We start from the raw sequence: 18,893 nt of genomic DNA on the forward strand, positions 1-18,893 counted from the left end.
ACCTGGGGGTGTTTGTGCACAAGTCTTTGAAGGTGGCAGGACAGGTTAGCAAAACATATGGGATCCTGGGCTTTATAAACAGAGGTATAGAGTACAAAAGCCAGGAAGTCATGCAAAACTTTGTAAAACTAGTTCGGCCCCAACGGACTAGTAATCCATGGGATTACAGTTACGTGGATAGACTTGGAGAACCTGGGATTTTTCTCCTTAGAGCAGATAAGGCTAACAGGATATTTCGTAAAGGTGTTTAAAATCATGAAGGGATTAAATAGAGTAAATAAACAAACGCTTTCAAATTGCAATTCCCACACGACATGATTTCTCTGTAAAATTAAGCCTCACTTGCAATCTCACAAGGGCTCTGAAATCTCTGGATTTTTCCTGTGTTGAAAAATGTGCCTTTCATAGGCTGCTATGTCTTGCTGCTCCTCTGGATGGATCGTGCAGATGGAGTCCTCTATTGTCAGTGGCAATAGGTTGGCGTTCAGGTACAGGTTGCAAGTATATACCGGGTGTATTGGGCTGAGTCTCTGTCTTACACAGGGTGTAGGATGAGTGTGGCAGCCATGGACTAAGTGTTCCGGTGACTATCTCTGAGTGCCAGAGAGAGAAATTATTAGACATTCACCTTCTGGAACACTGGGATTTGGGACAAGGTCTCAATCCACAAGTACTGCCCCATCAGTCTACTTACGATCATCAGCAAAGTGATGGAAGGTGTTGGCGACAGTGCTTTTGAAGCGACAATTACACATCAACAGTCAACTCACCGATGCTCAGTTTGGGTCCGCCAGGGCTACTTGGCTCCAGACCTCATTACAGTCATGGTCCAAACATGGACAAAACAGCTGAATTCAAGAGGTGAGATGAGAGTGATGTCCTTTGACATCAAGCAGCATTTATCCCAGTTTGGTATCAAGGAGCCTGAGCAAAATTGAAGTCAATGGGAATCGGGAAAAACTAGTTGGAGTCATACCCGGAACAAAGGAAGGTGGTTGTTGGAGGCCAAACATCTAAGCTTAATGACCTCATTGCAGGAGTTCCTCAGGGTAGTGTCCTAGGCCCAACCATCTTCAGCTGCTTCATCAATGACCTTCCCTCCATTATAAGGTCAGAAGTGGGGATGTTCACTGATGATTGCACTGTGCTCAGTACCTTTCGTAACTCCTCAGATAATGAAACAGTCTGGGTTCACATGCAGCAAAACCTGGAGAATATTCAGGCTTGATACTGCAGTGCATCCTGTAGATGGTACACACCGCTGCCACTCTGTGCTGGTGTTGCAGGGGTGCCAATCAAGGGGGCTGCTTTGTCCTGGATGGTGTCGAGCTTCTTGAGTAGTGTTGGAGATGCACTCATCCAGGCAAGTGGAGAATATTCCATCACACTTCTGAGTTGTGCGTTATAGATGGTGGACAGGCTTTGGGGAGTCAGGAGGTGGGTTACTTGTTCTGAGCCCTCTTCATTCTAGGTCCTAATATGGAATGACAGGCCAGCCTTGTGCAAAGACATTGTGGTCTGGCTAAAGCCTTGAAAAGGCTGATGCTGAATGGATTGGTGGTGATGAGTGGAAGCAACTTTGTAGATGTCTGGACTAAGCTACAGACAGTGTTCATTCCTGCCCCCTGCCTTCAACCTTAGGTGTCAATTTGGGAATGCCTGAAGGTTCTGCTGGAGGTGCTTGTAGCACTGCAGCAGCTGCTTTCTATGCTCACCTAAAAATCCCTCAGCATCAAAGCTTCTGAGTAGTTTCTGCTACAGTCCCTGAAGGGACCCCAAGCTGCACAGCCAAGCTAAGTGGCGATGTAAGGTATGCTGAACAATCATCTTCTTCTTCTTTGGGCCTCCTTATCTCGAGAGACAATGGATACGCGCCTGGAGGTGGTCAGTGGTTTGTGAAGCAGTGCCTGGAGTGGCTATAAAGGCCAATTCTGGAGTGACAGGCTCTTCCACAGGTGCTGCAGAGAAATTTGTTTGTCGGGGCTGTTGCACAGTTGGCTCTCCCCTTGCGCCTCTGTCTTTTTTCCTGCCAACTACTAAGTCTCTTCGACTCGCCACAATTTAGCCCTGTCTTTATGGCTGCCTGCCAGCTCTGGCGAATGCTGGCAACTGACTCCCACGACTTGTGATCAATGTCACACGATTTCATGTCGCGTTTGCAGACGTCTTTATAGCGGAGACATGGACGGCCGGTGGGTCTGATACCAGTGGCGAGCTCGCTGTACAATGTGTCTTTGGGGATCCTGCCATCTTCCATGCGGCTCACATGGCCAAGCCATCTCAAGCGCCGCTGACTCAGTAGTGTGTATAAGCTGGGGGTGTTGGCCGCTTCAAGGACTTCTGTGTTGGAGATATAGTCCTGCCACCTGATGCCAAGTATTCTCCGAAGGCAGCGAAGATGGAATGAATTGAGACGTCGCTCTTGGCTGACATACGTTGTCCAGGCCTCGCTGCCGTAGAGCAAGGTACTGAGGACACAGGCCTGATACACTCGGACTTTCGTGTTCCGTGTCAGTGCGCCATTTTCCCACACTCTCTTGGCCAGTCTGGACAGCAGTGGAAGCCTTACCCATGCGCTTGTTGATTTCTGCATCTAGAGACAGGTTACTGGTGATAGTTGAGCCTAGGTAGGTGAACTCTTGAACCACTTCCAGAGCGTGGTCGCCAATATTGATGGATGGAGCAATTCTGACGTCCTGCCCCATGATGTTCGTTTTCTTGAGGCTGATGGTTAGGCCAAATTCATTGCAGGCAGACGCAAACCTGTCGATGAGACTCTGCAGGCACTCTTCAGTGTGAGATGTTAAAGCAGCATCGTCAGCAAAGAGGAGTTCTCTGATGAGGACTTTCCATACTTTGGACTTCGCTCTTAGACGGGCAAGGTTGAACAACCTGCCCCCTGATCTTGTGTGGAGGAAAATTCCTTCTTCAGAGGATTTGAACGCATGTGAAAGCAGCAGGGAGAAGAAAATCCCAAAAAGTGTGGGTGCGAGAACACAGCCCTGTTTCACACCACTCAGGATAGGAAAGGGCTCTGATTAGGAGCCACCATGTTGAATTGTGCCTTTCATATTGTCATGGAATGAGGTGATGATACTTAGTAGCTTTGGTGGACATCCGATCTTTTCTAGTAGTCTGAAGAGACCAGGTCTGCTGACGAGGTCAAAGGCTTTGGTGAGATCAATGAAAGCAATGTAGAGGGGCATCTGTTGTTCACGGCATTTCTCCTGTATCTGACGAAGGGAGAACAGCATGTCAATGGTGGATCTCTCTGCTCGAAAGCCACACTGTGCCTCAGGGTAGATGCGTTCGGCCAGCTTCTGGAGCCTGTTCAGAGCGACTCGAGCAAAGACTTTCCCCACTATGCTGAGCAGGGAGATTCCACGGTAGTTGTTGCAGTCACCGCGGTCACCTTTGTTTTTATAGAGGGTGATGATGCTGAACAATAGACTCTTGCATTGAGGGCATCCATGCTGCAGCGTCAACAGTAGATGCTATCTGAAGGTGGTCCTCACTCTGCTACAGCCTGCTGGTAAGTTACAGTTCGCCCCGGTGGATTTGCTGGCAGAGAATTTGGAATAGGCGTCAAACCCTGCAGGAAGATCTGTCAGACCCACATGGCAGACAGGTGCATGGCAGGGTAGGTGGAACAGGGCTAGTTTTCTGGGCTGTTCCCTGACTCAAACATGCAACTAAAGGTTTTTCACCTCTATTCGCCATGCACCCACTACCTCCCCCCCCCCCCCCCCCCCCCGCCCAGTTCTTTGAATCTCTGAGCTCTCAGAGCTGAAGGATATGGAGTACTGATTATTAGTTATTCTCCTTCTCAGCCTCTCCCCTTATTTAATCCTATTCATTCAGTCCCAAAACTGTGGGCCACTGCTCAACGCCAATCAGTGGTTTAAATAGAGGCTCTCGTCTGTTTAAATTGTTGGGTTGGGGCTGACTCAGTCATGTTTGAAGTGTTGGTTCAGCTGAGCTGTCCCAAAGACTGTTCCAGATCTGGGACAAGCTGATCAGAACAACCAACATGTACTGACCTAATTTCAGTTTCCGGATTTGAGCCTTTTTATTTGCACAGTCACTGCAGTGGATTTTACAGTTACTTACGCTGACTGTCACAGGAAATGATGCAAGCTGCAACTAGAGTTCTAAGCAAACCCTATACAGCAATGCCCTTTTGACTGTCAGGTTAGGGATTTTTCCAGTGCTCAGGCTCCCTTTGTGAAGCAAAGCTGTTCACATCTTCTATTCGGCCACGTTTGCTCCTGGACACATCAGCCAGTTGGTCACAGTCAGTGCAACTCCCTTTCCATCACTTAAACTTGACGCGCTAGAATGCAATAACAGGTCTCCATGTGACTAGCGAATAGGGTGCATGGGTGATGGGCAGTGATGAGATTGTTTGTTTCTTTATTTCTCCAGATCACCTTCTCTTGGGGCCCAGTAAATAGTTCTGACTGTTCATCACCCTCCAGACTGTCCAGAGCAATGTAATGGAAGAGCTAGCAATCACAGAACAGGGAATGAGCGCCAAGCTTGAGGGCTGGCAGCAACTGGTCAGTGATGGACAACAGTAAGGGAACTGAGAAAGGGATTCAGCAGTGATCAGTAACCAGGTTCCAGGCCCCAGCCTACCCATGAGCAATGCCATGGAAGATCTGCCAATAATAAAATGCATATTAATACTCTGTGACTTTCAAATGATAAACAGGTTAAGACAAATCTATCAGTCTGGTTCATGGTGTTTTTTGATTGTGTTCTTGTCACAAAGCAACATTGTTCATAGCTTGTAGCTTGTGTTTGTAGAGCTGTGTGCAGTAGGTCATCGGTGTAGAGTTGGGTGCTCAAGGTCACCGGTGGTCCTGGATACCATTGATTAGGATCCACTAATGCTGGGTTGGTACTAGGGAGACGAGGGTGCTGGTCGGGGTTATTGATGGAGCTGAATCCAATTCCTGCTGGGCTATATATGTTGGAGCTGAGGCTTTTCAACAAGTCTTACCCGAGAGCATAGCCATGGGAAATGAGCAGTTCTGTTAATCGCTTATGCACCTGCAGGTGGCTGCTGGGACTAGAGTGTGTATTTGAGTATATATTTGTGACTGCTGCCCACTCTCCAGACTATCCCAAGCAATGCCATGGGAAATCTACTAATAAGTAGCTGTTTACATTTACAGAAGAAGGAGTAAGCACCGCACTTCAGGGTTGGGAAGCGTTGGTCAGTTGGTTGGTCGGTCGGGTTGGGTCAGTGACCTGAGAGTAGGGCTTCATAACCAGGCTCCAGGCCCCAGACTACCTGTGAGCAATGGCATGGAAGATCGGCCAATCACATGATGCACAGAAGGGTGGAAGTTCATTAATATTCCTGTTAAACTGTTCATATTGCTTGTTAGGACTTTTGCAAATGGTACAAGATAAACAGGTTAAGACAAACCTTTCAAAGTTCACAACCTTCTGTCTAATCTGCTAATACATGATGTTTTTGTTGTTTGTGTTCTCATCACAAGGCTAAGCTGTTAAGATATTCTAGCTGATCACATTCTCTCCTAGATAGATCAGTTAGTTACAGTCAGTGCAGCTCCCTTCACTGTTGCTGGGTCAAAAACCTGGAGCCCCCCCAACTTCCACGCAGCGCTGTGGGTCTACTTACACCAGATGGACTGCAGCGGTTCAAGAAGGCGGCTCACCACCATCTTCTCGAGGGCAGTTAGGGATGGGCAATAAATGCTGGCCTGGCCAGTGACGCCCACATCCCCAGGAGCAAATTTAAAAACAAAGCAAGGTGCACTGATGGTGAGACGTGATGGGATTGTTTGCCTTCCACCATGACTAACTGGACTGCTCTTAGAGCTGGTGCAGACATGATGGGCTGAATGGCCTTCTGCTCTGTTCCACTATTCTATGATTTTAAGCAATGGTATACATCTGCAGCAATGGGTCGGCCATTCAACCCCTTGTGCTTGCCCCACTATTTAATAATATCGTGGTTGATCAGTATCTCAGCTTCATTTATCTGTCTTTGATCCATATCTCTTGATCAACTTAGGAACATGGGAGCAGGAGTGGGCCATTCAGCCCCTCGAGCCTGTTCCACTATTCATTTAGACCAGGGTAACCTCATTTACTCTGATCAAGACCCTTTATGATTTGGAAGACCTCTGTTAAATCTCCTCTTCATCTTCTCTGCTCTAAGGAGAACAATTCCAGCTATCCAGTCTCTCCATGGAACTGATTTTTCTTTAATAAATCTGTACTGGCTGTCATTTCCCATATTTTTCCAAATGACATTTTAATTTTGTCTCAGATTATTGTCTCTAAACGTTGCCCAACCGAAAAGGTTAGACTGACCTGTAGTTGCCAGGTTTATTCCTTTGCCCTTTTTTTTGAATAAGTTGCAACATTTGCAGCCGTCTGGCACCACTTCCATATCAAAGGAGATTGGAAGATTGAAATATCATCCACTTTGGATCCAAGAAAGTCAAATCAGAATATTTTCTTCATGGTGAGAAATATAAGAAGTGTGGCGGAGTAAAGAGATAGTCATTTATGGCACAGAAGGAGGCCATTTGGCCCCTTGAGTCCACGCTGGCTCTCCAGGGAGCAGTCCAGTAAGTCCCACTCCCCTGCTCGATCCCTGTAGCCCTGTAAGTTTATTTCCTTCAAGTGGCTATCCAATTTCCTTTTGAAAACATTAGTTGTCTCCGCTTCCATCACCCTTGTGGGTAGCGAGTCCCTGGGTGTCCATGTACAGAAATCACTAGGTCACACTTGAAAAACTGTACAGTTGTGGTCTCCATATTACAAGAAGTGTTTTGAAGCACTGGAGGGAATGCAGAAAAGATTTAAAAGCATGTTGTTAGACTTGAGAGATGCAACTGTTAGGAAAGATTGCGAAGGCTGGGGCTTTCTTCTGTGGAAAAGAGAAATCTAAGAGGTGACCTGATAGAGGCCTTTAAATTTATGAAGTAGTTGATAAGGTGGTGAAAGTGGTGTCACATGTGGGTGAGTCCAGAACACGGGAGCATAAATATAAGAGAGCCACTAATGGATCAAATAAAGAATTCAGGAGGAATTTATTTACATAGAGTGGTGAGTGACAGGGATGCAATTATGGATAAGCTTAATGCATACATGAGGAATAAAGAGTAGAATGATGGGGGGGAGAGGTGGCAGGGGGAGATTTTTTTTTCACAGGATGTGGGCATGGCTGGCTAGGCCTGCATTTATTGCCATCCCTAATTGCCATGGAGAAAGAGGAGGTAAGCCACCTCCTTGAACAGCTGCAGTCCATGTGGTGTAGGTATACTCACAGTGCTGTTAGGAAGGGAGTTCCTGGATTTTGACCCAGCGACAGTGAAGGAACAGTGATATAGTTCCAAGTCAGGATGTGTATGACTTGCAGGGGAACTTGCAGGTGGTGGTGTTCCCATGCATCTGCTGCCCTTGTCCTTCTAGGTGGTAGAGGTCACGGGTTTGGAAAGTGCTGTCGAAGGAGCCTTGGTGAGTTGCCCCAATTCTGTGAACCCAAAACTAGCAGTTCAAACTGGATGCTGCTTGTTGTGTAAAGTTACTGGTGTCTGCAATGCTGACAGTGTAGAGTTTGGATCAAAAGCAATGAGTGGAATAAAATAGCACTGCCATTTTAAACATTAGGGCTAGTGTGTGACTGTTAGAAGCTGCAGCATTGAGATTCGGCCAAGAGTGCTTCAACTTAATCTTTACTGCAGTTTCGAATCGGGCACCTTTTTATGCTTAAGATTAGGTTCCTGCTACCTTCATGCACTGTTCTCACCCCTCTTATTTTCTGTCAGGAATTACCTCAAAGACATGCTGAGTTTGCCCCATCAGCAGAATTGTAGACCCACTACTACGTGTGTGGGAGGAGGCTTGCATGGGGCATAAATGCCAGCATGGACCATTTGGGCCCAGTGTCTGTGCTATTAGTTCTATGTAATTAAGGTCATTTATATTACAGGTGTCAGATAAATCCTATTTGGTATTATGTGGCATTACAGGATTTCATTGGTGTTTTGAAAATTGAATTAAATAACTGGCCTTTTGGGTATGAGAACAGGAACTGAGTCATTGAATGTTCTATCTATGTATTTGATTCATATCGAAGATCCACAGGAAGTCGGTAGGTAACGTAGCCGCTGGAAGTAGGTGTACAGTTCTAGCAGTAGTTGGGTGGGTGGCTTGTGAAGTTCAGTTTTGATAGTATTGGGGGCTGGCAGTATTGCAAAGGAGAAAATGGAGTTTGGTTAGGGCTGGAGGCTGAATCATATGGTCTAATGTGCTGAATAATTCCTGGAAACTGGCAGTGTCATGATGAGATCTCACAGTTTGGTAGCAGAATGTAGTTTGTGGGATGGTGGGCATGGTGTCTGGTGGAATTGGTGAATTTGCTGGGGCTCTTTAACAATGGAGAGAGAAGATAGGATTTGAGAGCACTGGGCGAGGTGCTGGTGTTTGGAATACTGGAGGGACAGGGGGCCCGCCATGCTTGGAGCAGTTGTTAACCCCACTCCCCAGTGTTTTCAGGCCTTATATTTCCTGGAAGAATTGTGGGGAGCTACCAGTGTCTGCGAGCACTTGGGTATGTCCGAGGAGGGAGATCCCGGGGTCTGGGATGACTGCATAGGAGTGGTCTCCGTGTCTTGAAGCACTAGAGAGTGAGGTCTTAGGGTTTTGTAATCCTGAGGAAGCAGTCAAAGAGTGTTGTAGCATTGGGAGAGGGTTCTGAAATTTGGGAGCAGTGGGAGGAAAATTCCAATGTCTGGAGGAAATGGGGTGTGCTCAACAATATGTCAGTGTTTGGGGTCATGCAGACCCAGGAGAATGTAGCCTGGATTGCCCCTTGTCTGCTCCCAGGCAGTAGTTTGGGTTAGAAGTATTTATAAGTGTAAAATCTGCTCATATTATATTTGCTAACTGTCTTTCTGTCAATGTGTGTGTTTCTGTGTGTGTCTCTCCCCTGTTTATCTCTCCATGCCTTCTTTCTCATTATATTGGCTTGTGTTTGGGGACAAAAATAGCAACTCATGATTTTATAAATAAATCTCTTGATTTTTAAGAATTTGTCTTTTGTTTTATGAGACGGTGGGTTGGCATGTCTGCCTGTGACTGAAGGATTGATAACCAGTGAGTACGGATTGAAGGTGATTGGTAAAAGAACCAGAGGTGATGTGAGTAAAATCTTTCATGCAGCAGGTTATGATCTGGAATGTACCAGCTGTTGGTGTAAACAGATTCAGTCGCAGCTTTACAAAGGGAATTGGATAAATATTTGAAGGAGAAATAATTGCAGGGATTAGGAAAATGGGGCTAACTGGATTGCTTTCTGAAAGGCGGTGTAGTGGTAATTTCTTTTGGGCCTCCTTATCTCGAGAGACAATGGATACGCGCCTGGAGGTGGTCAGTGGTTTGTGAAGCAGCGCCTGGAGTGGCTATAAAGGCCAATTCTGGAGTGACAGGCTCTTCCACAGGTGCTGCAGAGAAATTTGTTTGTCGGGGCTGTTGCACAGTTGGCTCTCCCCTTGCGCCTCTGTCTTTTTTCCTGCCAACTACTAAGTCTCTTCGACTCGCCACAATTTAGCCCTGTCTTTATGGCTGCCCGCCAGCTCTGGCGAATGCTGGCAACTGACTCCCACGACTTGTGATCAATGTCACACGATTTCATGTCGCGTTTGCAGACGTCTTTATAACGGAGACATGGACGGCCGGTGGGTCTGATACCAGTGGCGAGCTCGCTGTACAATGTGTCTTTGGCGATCCTGCCATCTTCCATGCGGCTCACATGGCCAAGCCATCTCAAGCGCCGCTGACTCAGTAGTGTGTATAAGCTGGGGGTGTTGGCCGCTTCAAGGACTTCTGTGTTGGAGATATAGTCCTGCCACCTGATGCCAAGTATTCTCCGAAGGCAGCGAAGATGGAATGAATTGAGACGTCGCTCTTGGCTGGCATACGTTGTCCAGGCCTCGCTGCCGTAGAGCAAGGTACTGAGGACACAGGCCTGATACACTCGGACTTTTGTGTTCCGTGTCAGTGCGCCATTTTCCCACACTCTCTTGGCCAGTCTGGACATAGCAGTGGAAGCCTTACCCATGCGCTTGTTGATTTCTGCATCTAGAGACAGGTTACTGGTGATAGTTGAGCCTAGGTAGGTGAACTCTTGAACCACTTCCAGAGCGTGGTCGCCAATATTGATGGATGGAGCATTTCTGACATCCTGCCCCATGATGTTCGTTTTCTTGAGGCTGATGGTTAGGCCAAATTCATTGCAGGCAGACGCAAACCTGTCGATGAGACTCTGCAGGCATTCTTCAGTGTGAGATGTTAAAGCAGCATCGTCAGCAAAGAGGAGTTCTCTGATGAGGACTTTCCGTACTTTGGACTTCGCTCTTAGACGGGCAAGGTTGAACAACCTGCCCCCTGATCTTGTGTGGAGGAAAATTCCTTCTTCAGAGGATTTGAACGCATGTGAAAGCAGCAGGGAGAAGAAAATCCCAAAAAGTGTGGGTGCGAGAACACAGCCCTGTTTCACACCACTCAGGATAGGAAAGGGCTCTGATGAGGAGCCACCATGTTGAATTGTGCCTTTCATATTGTCATGGAATGAGGTGATGATACTTAGTAGCTTTGGTGGACATCCGATCTTTTCTAGTAGTCTGAAGAGACCACGTCTGCTGACGAGGTCAAAGGCTTTGGTGAGATCAATGAAAGCAATGTAGAGGGGCATCTGTTGTTCACGGCATTTCTCCTGTATCTGACGAAGGGAGAACAGCATGTCAATAGTCGATCTCTCTGCACGAAAGCCACACTGTGCTTCAGGGTAGACGCGCTCGGCCAGCTTCTGGAGCCTGTTCAGAGCGACTCGAGCAAAGACTTTCCCCACTATGCTGAGCAGGGAGATTCCACGGTAGTTGTTGCAGTCACCGCGGTCACCTTTGTTTTTATAGAGGGTGATGATGTTGGCATCGCGCATGTCCTGGGGTACTGCTCCCTCGTCCCAGCACAGGCATAGCAGTTCATGTAGTGCTGAGAGTATAGCAGGCTTGGCACTCTTGATTATTTCAGGGGTAATGCTGTCCTTCCCAGGGGCTTTTCCGCTGGCTAGAGAATCAATGGCATCACTGAGTTCCGATTTGGTTGGCTGTATGTCCAGCTCATCCATGACTGGTAGAGGCTGGGCTGCATTGAGGGCAGTCTCAGTGACAGCATTCTCCCTGGAGTACAGTTCTAGGTAGTGCTCAACCCAGCGGTCCATCTGTTTGCGTTGGTCAGTGATTATGTCCCCCGATTTAGATTTGAGGGGGGTGATCTTCTTGATGGTTGGCCCAAGAGCTCTCTTCATGCCATCATACATTCCTCTGATGTTTCCGGTGTCTGAGGCCAGCTGAATATGACTGCATAGGTGTTGCCAGTAGTCGTTTGCGCAACGCCTAGCAGTTCTTTGTGCAGTACTTCTGGCTGCTTTAAGTGCTGCGGATGTTAAATCGCTGGGGGCTTTCTTGTAGTTCAAAAGTGCAATGCGCTTAGCGGCTATGACAGGTTCCAGCTCTTCATTATGAGATTGAAACCAGTCTGCATTTCTCTTCGCACTTTTGCCGTAGGTGGTCAAAGCTGACTCATAGATGGCGTCTCTGATGTGGGCCCACTTGGTCTCAGCATCCCCTGTGGGAGTGTTTTGAAGGGCTGTTACAAGTGAATTTAGAAATTTTTGTAACAGCTGTGGGTGAGAAATTCTGCTCGTGTTGATGCGCGGGTGGCCCTTCTGCTTGGAATGATGCAACTTCTTTTGTCTGAGTCTAACCTTGCTGCACACCAGGGAGTGGTCGGTGTCGCAGTCCGCACTGTGGAAGCTGCGTGTGATTTGAACACTGTTTAAGGGGGCTCGCCTTGTGACAATGAGGTCTAGCTGGTGCCAACGACGTGATCTTGGGTGCCTCCATGAAACCTGGTGACAGGGTTTAGTGTGAAAGAACGAGTTGGTGATGCAGAGGTTATGATAGGTACACAACTCAAGCAGTCTCTGCCCGTTCTCATTCATCCTTCCAACGCCATAGCGCCCAAGGCAGGAGGGCCATGAGTCATGGTCGGCCCCAACCCTGGCATTAAAGTCCCCCAGCAGGAATAGGTGTTCGGTGTTGGGGATGCTGCTAATGATGTTATGGAGTTGTTCATAGAATTGGTCTTTAGCTTCAGGTGCGGAACAGAGTGTTGGAGCATAGATGCTGAGTAGGTGTACTGGACCAGAGGTGGTGAGCAGTCGGATGGACAGTATGCGTTCCGAGCCATTTGAGGGAGGCTCTATCATGCTGAGCAAGGAGTTTCTGATGGCGAAGCCCACTCCATGCTGTCTTGGTTCTTCAGGATCCCTGCCCTGCCAGAAGAAGGTGTAGTCTTGCTCTGCTAGAGAGCCACTCGCGGGGAGGCGAGTCTCCTGAAGTGCTGCAATGTCCACATTGAGTCTACTGAGCTCGTTGTTAATGATGGCGGTCTTCCGAGAATCGTTGATTTGTGTAAGGTCTTCCGACAGGCCAGGACACATAGTTCTGACGTTCCAGCTTGCAAAGCGAAGGGCTGGTACCTTCTTTCCTTTTTTCATGTTGTTTGGTGCGGTGTATCAGTCCACCTTTCGGGCAATGACCCTGAGCTCCAAGCACCCATTGAAGCAGGCAGACTGTGGCGGGACAGAACCTTATTGACCGGGGGCTGCCCGGTTTGAGGCGGGCGGTAGCTGTCCAGTGAGGTGCAATGACCTCTCCCACCGACAAAGGCAACCCGTGGCGCCCAGTTTCTACGCCAATTTATCTGGACTTATAACCCGTAACTGCTGCCTTCCGTGTTGTTTCAGTCGCTGTGAGGCAACTATGGAGTGACCTCTCCATGGCGCATGCCTGGGCAAATTTATGGAGGTTGAGAGTTGCCCAGTCGTCAAAACCCCCCTCTCGGCCTTTCTGGTGGGGTCCAAAGGAGTGCAGGACACGACGTTTGGCACCAGTATGGCTGCAGGAACTGCCGGAAACATGCCAAAGGTGACACATGACCGCCTACGGGGTTCCGCTCCGGATTTTCTGTTAGGGTTTACTCCCTTAGCCTTGGTCTCTCCCGAGACGCCCACAAGGCAGTGGGGTAGTGGCAGTGGTAATTTACTGCACTAGTAATCTAGAGGCCTGGACTAATGTAATAAAAGCAAAATACTGCAGATGCTGGAAATCTGAAATAAAAACAAGAAATGCTGGAAATACTCAGCAGGTCTGGCAGCATCTGTTGTGAGAGAAGCAGAGTTAACGTTTCAGGTCAGTGACCCTTCATCAGAACTGGACTAATGCTCTGGAGACATGAGTTCAAATGCCACCATGACAACTGGTGGAATTTAAATTCAATTGATAAATCTGGAAGAAAAACCTAATCTCATTAATGGTGACCTTGAAACTACTGGTTTGTCGTAAAAACCCATCTGGTTCACTAATGTTCTTCAAGGAAGGAAATCTGCCATCTTTACCCAGTCTGGCCTATATGTGACTCCAGACCCACAGCAATATGGATGATTCTTAACTGCCCTCTGAAATAGCAAGCCACTCAGTTGCATCAAATTGCTACTGTGGGTGTACCTACACTACATGGATTGCAGTGGTTCAAGGAGAATTACCACCACCTTCTCGAAGGCAATTAGGGGCGGGCAATAAATGTTGACCTTGCCAGCGGTGCTCATATCCCATGAATGAATAATTAAAAGAAGGAGACGGTGCAGACTTGAAGGATGAAGTGGCCTCCTTCTGTGCTCTACTATTCTGTCTCTGTGCTGGATCTGTCTGTGGTTTGGATCTGCTTCTCTCTTTCTATTTTTCCTTTCCATTTCTCCACTCTTGCAAATCCTAAGAGGGTATTTGGCTAAGGCTGCAGGTTAGCATTGTGGATCAGGTTGGGATTGGGGAGTAGGAGGGCCTGATCTGTGTAGGCTGGCATTGGGAGCAGGAGGTATCCAGCGAGGCCTGGATTGAGGAGTTGTGAGAGCAAGTAAGATGCACCAGAGTAGCATGGGGAGCCAGATGGATCAGGCCCGGGTTAGCAGGAGGGGGCTGTGTAGCAACTCTTTAACTTGAAAGAGCTGCGAAGAAAAACAAATGCAAGATGCAGAAAAATGTAAAACATTGCAAAGAAAATTCTGGAGGGACATGAGAGAGGTTCCATTTCAGTAATTTTCAGCTGGGAAGTGGTGTATAGATACTGCCCCAGCACTGGTTACCTTAAAGTCCACACTGGGGGCTGGGAAGAATCAACCCTAAGTAAATATAAGTGTAAATAAGAAGGTATAATTTAAATATGACAGACCGTTATGATGGAAACAAACTGTTGTGACCATTATTCTTTTCTCCCTCTTTTATTTGTTCTTGGGATGTGGGTGTCGCTGGCAAGGTCAACATTTATTGCCCATCCTTAGTTGCCCTTCCTTCCTGGTCCCTTACCCTGTCCTGCGCCTCCTCGTGCAGCATTATCCAATACATTAGCCTCTAGCCACTTTGACTAACAGATATAGCTAATTGCTTTTATGATTATTAAATAAAATGTGAATAATTGATGCCATAATTGGGCATGTAAGCTCAATACTCATATTTACTTGGCTTATGCATGTGTAGTTTAACCTATTTGTGCATTTGTTGGCACAATGGAAGGTTAAAAGCAGATTGTCTGAGTTATCTGATTGTTTTGAGTACTTTACTTCCTTGGTTACTGAATGGTGGTTGACGTTTGTGAAGTAACTATACAGGGAGAGTTAATTTACCCTGTATTATAAGGTCTTTCCTACTTAAATTAGCTAATGTGACTACAATATGGTTGCCAATCTTCCAGTATTGTCCTGGATTCTCCAAGAATTAAAGATGAATCTCCTAGACATGACTACAGACAACCTGGGTGAAAAATCATTGGGGCATTAAAAATATTGTGTGTTATTTCCATATTTTTTAAACACTTTCATTTATTGTTTCTTAAAAAAAATCAATTATTGGGGATGGAAAAGAAAACAGCTGTTTGGCTGCTTGTGCTTGTTGCACACACACGATGGGGCTGAATGGCCTCCTGCGTTGTATTATTTTATGCGCAGTTGGAGGCAGGAGATCGTATGATGAAACCTCCAGGAATACGTCCAGCCAGAGTTGGCGATTCTAAGCTAAAATAATATTGTAGTCACACCAATGTTTAGACAGCAATTTCTATTGGGAAGCATTCCTAGTGGCAGCTATTTGTGCACATTTTAAAACTGCGATATTTTATTGGCGGGTTGGTTGGTATCCTTCTATCTATGAAAGATGATGGACATGCAGCAAATGATCCATTTAGGTGGGGTGTCTTCTTTTGGTGCACCTTTGCTGATGGTTGTGAAGGCCAATCCTTGAAAGGCAGGTTCTGCCACAGGTGCTGCACGTGAAGTTGCCAAGTGATGCTGTGCACATCAGTCCACAGGATGTGTTGCCATTTCCCTCTTTCGCCAGCTAGTGACTCCCAGGTACGATAGTCGACATTTAGGGGCTTCATGTCATGCTTGTAAGCATCGTTGAAGCAGAGCTTTGGGTGCCTCACTGGTCGTCTGGCCCTGGCTACCTCACCATACAGAAGGTCCCTGGGTATGCGACTGTCTTCCATCCTGTAGATGTGTCTGATCCACCGAAGCTGCCTATGTTTATTTATTTGTTACTTTGGGTATATTTGATGAAATAATGTAGAGGATGGATGAAGATAATGTGGTTGATGTTGTGTATATGGACTTTCAAAAGTTGATAGATAAAGTGCCACGTAATAGACTTGTTAGCAGAATTGAAGTCCATGGGATTAATGGGACAGTAGCTGCATGAATACAGTGCCTGCCTAAATTCAAAATGCCTATTGTAGGGACAGTTGTGTCTTAAAAAGAAAGAACTAGAATTTATGTAGTGCCTTTCATGGCTTCAGGTTCCAAAGTACTGTTAAGTACTTTTTAAAGAGTTGTCACTGTTGTAATATAGGGAAATGTGTATACAGCTAGATATTGGAATCAGAAATGAGTTAATGACCAGATAATCCGTTTTAGTGACATTAGTTGATGCTAGGACACCTGGAGAACTCCCTGCTGTTCCATTAAAGTGCCAGCCTGGATTATGTGCTCAGCATCTGGAGTGGGTGCTTGAACCCATAGGTAATAGATGCAAGAGTGTTGAGCCAAGGTTGACACCAAGTTTGTAATATTAAAGAATTAATATAATTTTAAATAGGTGCAAGTATAAGAATAGCACTAATTGTTAAATATATTTAGCATTAGTTAACTAGCAAAAAACAGTGACTGTAAGGAGGTTTTATTTTCAAATGTTTGGATATGTTACTGTGGTTGTCCACTTAGAGATTTTTTTTGGACTTTTTAATGCTTAATTAAGTATGGTAATTTGTTAAGTACAAGTGATTAAATTTGCTTTTTATTTTTGAATATTTAAAGTTGTGTGTGAGGAATATACTGAAAATGCTTCCAAAAAGCATCATACATAGCACACACCCTTTGAGCAAATGGAATCACTTAATTCTGCATTGACCCTTGAGAATTTTGATATTTAATTGTGGCGCTGGTGTTTAACACACTATACTTTTTTTTACCCAGTCACTTTTATGCAGTTTTAACTTTGTTTTGTGTAAGAAGAAGCTGAAAGAGAGCTGGGCATTTTAGGCATTTTAGACTCTGGTATGTACCAATGTACAGTGACAATCAATGTAGACGATTTTAAAGTTAAACTAGATGGAAAAGACAGTAGAATACAAGTTAGGCAACAGTAATTAAATGGTATAGTGCTCTGGTCAGGCAGTATCTTGAATACTGCACCCTGTTCTGGTTGTCAAGCAACACAGTAGGTTTTCACTGCTGAAGCAGTGCAGAGAAGAGACTGAATCTTAGTGTTGGGGATCTGACTCGAGGAAAGAATGAAAAACATATCGGCTTTTCAATCTAGAAAGGTCTCGGAGTTAATAAAATATATAAGATTTTGAAGTGAATGGGATATTTTAAATTGTGGACATAGAACAAAAGGATAGAAATACAGTATCTCGACCTCAAGACATCCCAAAGCACTTTACACCCAATGAAGTACTTTTGAAGAGTAGTCACTATTATCATGTAGAAATTTGTGATTCTTTGAACAGCTTTCCTGGGTGACCGAACTGCTGAAAGGATCAGTGTTCCTGCAATGTTTTTCTCATTAGGTAACTGGTGTATGTGTAGGACAGCTTGATGTTCAAGAAGAGCATACCACTATAATTTATATTCAGTAGGAGGAGGCATGGTTGCAGTCCTAAATATCTACACTGACTGATTTCATAAGTTTCCATGTTTGAGTGTTAATTTATGAACATTTCATGGCTCTTTCAATTGCAGTAGTCAGACTCAGATTTGTACAGTTTCACTCTTTGGCAGTGCTTTATTCTACTGAGAATAACAATATTGTAATGCACTTGTGGAAATGATTCTGTGTTGCCAACAGGTACTTTTTTCCCCCACTACTTAGTCAACTTAATCCAAAATGTGCCATCCTCCATCCACTGACATCACAGAATAGGGAAATGCTAATCGGCAATCAGATCCTTCGACATCTTAACATTTAATGTCTTTTATTGAAAGGGAATTTCACTTTCAGTTCCAAGCCAGAGAGTTACCTGTAATGGTTTCTCTTTCTGCTCCACGTTGCCTCTGGTGTCCCTAAGAATCTATCCATGGTCCCCTCCTATTTCCCATCTTAATGCTGCCCCTTGTTGACATCGCCCGAAAACACAAGGTCAGATTCCACATTTATGCCAATGGCTCCCAGCTACACCTCACCATCACCTTGCTTGAACTCTGCGCTGCCACTGATCTGTCATGCTACTTGTCTGACAGTCAGTATTGGATGAGCAGAAATTTCAAGTTAAATATTGGAAAGACTGAAGCTATTGTCTTTGATCCCCGCCACAAACATTGTTGCCACTAACTCTGCCCCTCTCCTTGCTACTGTTTGAGGCTGAACCAGACTGTTTGAACTTTAGTGCCCTGTTTGACCCTGAACTGAGTTTCTGATCCCATATGCTCACCATCACCATGACTGCCTACTTCCACCATCATAACATCAACCAGCTCCACCACCACCTCAGCTCTTCTGCTGAAACCCTCATCCATGCCTTCATTACCTAGAAACTTGACTATTCCAATGCTGTCCTAGCCAGACTTCCACCTGGTACCCTCTGTAAACTTGAGCTCATATCCTAACTCTCTCCAAGTCATGTTCACCCATCACACCTGTGCTTGCTTACCTACATTGGCTGTCTTTGCAATATCTTGATCTAAAAATTCTCATCCTTGTTTTCAAATTCATCCATGGCTTTACCCATCCCTGTCATAGTAACTTCCTCCAGCCCTACAACTCTCCGAGATCTCTGCGCCCCTTCAATTCTGGTCTCTTGTGCATTCCCGATTTTCATCGCTGTGCCATTGGCGGCCATGTCTTCAAGTGGCAAGGTCCCAAGCTCTGGAATTCCCTCCCTAAATACCTCTGCCTCTCTGCCCTCTTTTAAGATGCTCCTTAAAACCTACCTCTTTACCAAGCTTTTGGCCCCCTCTCCTGATATCACCTTTTGAGGCTGCGTGTCAAATTTTGTTTGACAGTGCTCCTTTTTTTCATTTGTTCATGGGATGTGGGTGTTGTTGGCTAGGTCAGCATTTATTGCCCATCCCTAGTTGCCCTTGAACTGAGTGGCCATTTCAGAGGGCATTTTAAGAGTCAACCACATTGCTGGGGGTCTGAAGTCACAAGTAAGCCAGTCAAGGTAAGCACAGCAGATTTCCTTCCGTAAAGGACATTAGTGAACTAGCCGGCCAGCGACAGTGGTTTCATGGT

The 18,893-nt window shown here is 45.9% G+C and overlaps 1 protein-coding gene across 5 annotated transcripts in view; it reads left to right on the top strand.

Moving 5' to 3' along the window:
* The window catches only part of LOC137347179 (S100P-binding protein-like), a 70,260-nt gene that overhangs the window by 21,740 nt on the left and 29,627 nt on the right, over positions 1–18,893 (top strand). The window lies entirely within an intron of this gene.

This window comes from Heterodontus francisci, chromosome 31, assembly GCF_036365525.1.
Source record: "Heterodontus francisci isolate sHetFra1 chromosome 31, sHetFra1.hap1, whole genome shotgun sequence".
Lineage (NCBI taxonomy): Eukaryota > Metazoa > Chordata > Chondrichthyes > Heterodontiformes > Heterodontidae > Heterodontus > Heterodontus francisci.